The sequence below is a fragment of the Mustela erminea genome, chromosome 21, assembly GCF_009829155.1.
Source record: "Mustela erminea isolate mMusErm1 chromosome 21, mMusErm1.Pri, whole genome shotgun sequence".
Lineage (NCBI taxonomy): Eukaryota > Metazoa > Chordata > Mammalia > Carnivora > Mustelidae > Mustela > Mustela erminea.
Window position 1 is genome coordinate 22,383,968 of NC_045634.1, and position 2,253 is coordinate 22,386,220.

Below are 2,253 nucleotides of genomic sequence, written 5' to 3' on the forward strand. Positions count from 1 at the left end.
TCTTATTTCAGGATGTGGCTTTCCTGGGCTTGTTGGAAAAAGTCTTTGTTTCACCCTCCTGAGTGTAGTATTCCAAGCTGACAGCTGGCTTTGTTTTTGCAATTTAAAGTTACCATTCATTACTTTTGGTTTTAGAGTTTCTAATGAGAAGTCTATAAAAATTCTTATTGTGCTCTATACCTTTTTTTCTCTAGCTACTTCTAAGATTTTTTCTTTTTATTACTATTTTTACCAGTATGATTATGATGTGGCCTGCTGTAGTCTTTGTATTTATCAGCACCTGGCTCTGGGGTGGGAGAAGGTCCCAAACAGACCAGGTTAGGCCACTCACCACTGACAAAATCCAAAGGCAGAGAAACTAGAGGTAGTAAAAGAAGGAAATTTATTTCAGTGAGGCCAACAGGGAATCTTCCCAGAGTCTTGATGCCAGTGGACTAGCATCTCAAAGATGTCTTCCAAGTGCTGAAAATACTTCTAGGTTTATAAGGAAAATGTGGGACAAAGGTGGGAAGTGAAGGTCAAGACAACCACTGTCTTGGAGTCAATCATGGGTGGGGTCTTGCTGGCTCCAGGCAGTCCTGCTTGAGGGGTACTTTCAGTTTCCACCAGAGAATACTTTGCCCTCAGGGTTTTCTGCCTGAGTTAGGAGGTAAGCTGGCAAGAAGTTACTTAGAAAGTTTGAGGACAAAAGGGAGGCAGTTGAAGTCCTCTTTCAAAAATTATTATTTTTTTAATATTGTCCCATAGGTCACAGAGGCTCTGTTAATTTTTTTCCATTTTATTTTCTCTGTGTGTCATTTTGGATTGCTTCTCCTGCTAGGTCTTCATTACTTCTTCTTCTTCTTCTTTTTTTTTTTTTTCACAGTGCTAAATGTGCTACCCACCCTCTCTAGAGATTTTTTAAAAATTTCAGACATTATCATTTTCATCTCCAGGAATTCTATTTGCTTTAAAAACAACAACAACAACAACTCTTTCTTCTCCCATCATTTCCCCCTTTAAATCTTTGAGCATATTGGGTGCATTTATAATAGATGGTTAAAGTCTTTGTCAGTGCCACCATTTGTGTCATTTCTGGGTATGTTTCTATTGTCTGATTTATTTCGATTTATCTTCCTCCTTATTTGGGATGTCTACTAACTTTTAACTGGTGGATGCCTGATATTTTCAACGTAATGTTATTGAGTCCTGAGTTTTGTGGTAGTCTCTCAGAATTAGCCTCTGCTCTGGTAGGCAGTCAGGTGAGTTACTGAGCAGTTTGATCCTTTGGGGGCTTGAAGGGTCTACAACAGCTTTTCCTCCAGACCCCAGAGTCTAAGGCTAGTTTACCTCACAACGAAGGCACGACACTTCTGGGGTCTCTACACACGTTTTCAACAGTTTCTTCACTCTGGCTGCGGGGCACTCAAACGAGTCCTAGTGCTGGGTGAGCTTTGAGAATTGTTGGGCTGACTGCTCCTCCTAACTGCGCTTTCTGGGCCTTGTGGAGTGTCACATGACCTACCTGCGGATTTTTATTCAGCTGAAGATTCCAGGGTATTCCTCGCTAGATTCTGAAGCTCTTTCTCCATGAACTCTGCCTCATACACTCCAACCAGCTTGGCCTCCCCCAATTCCCTCAACTCCGGTCCTTGTCTTTTCAACTCAGTTAAGGCTTCTGTCTGTCTTCCTAGGGAAATCCAAGGTTTTTTCGGAGTTCCTCTTCCGGGCACCTAACTGGAAATTGCCTTTGGGCAGAAAGCCATATAAGGTTCATCTTGTTTGCTTTTCTCTCAGGTCCAACAGTCCAGAACTTCCTATAGCCCAATGTCTGAGAACAGCTGTTTTAATATATTTTGCTCAAATATATGATTTGGTTTTTGTTTTGTTTTGTTTTTGTTTTTTACGAAGTCCAGTCCCATCTTCTTTTGCCAGGTGCGGACCTCTTAAACTCCTCACGGAAAATGTAAAATTGTTGTAGAGATGTTTTTTTGCCACGGTTAAAGTTCACCTCTCTCCACGGCACGCCTCGTTTTTCTCCTTAGGAAATATGGCGATGAGATCGTGTACTCCGGCGGGATCTTCCAGTGACTAGTCTAGGCTCTTGCGAAATAGCCAAAGACACCCGCGGGCTCGCCTCGCCGCGCCGCGACACCAACACCCATACTGTCCCGCGCGCGCCTCCCTCACTTTCTTCCTCCCTCCCGCGTCGGCCGACGCGCGAGCGTTCCCCGCGCGCCTGCTCACTGCGCCTGCGCGGCGTGTGGACGCCAC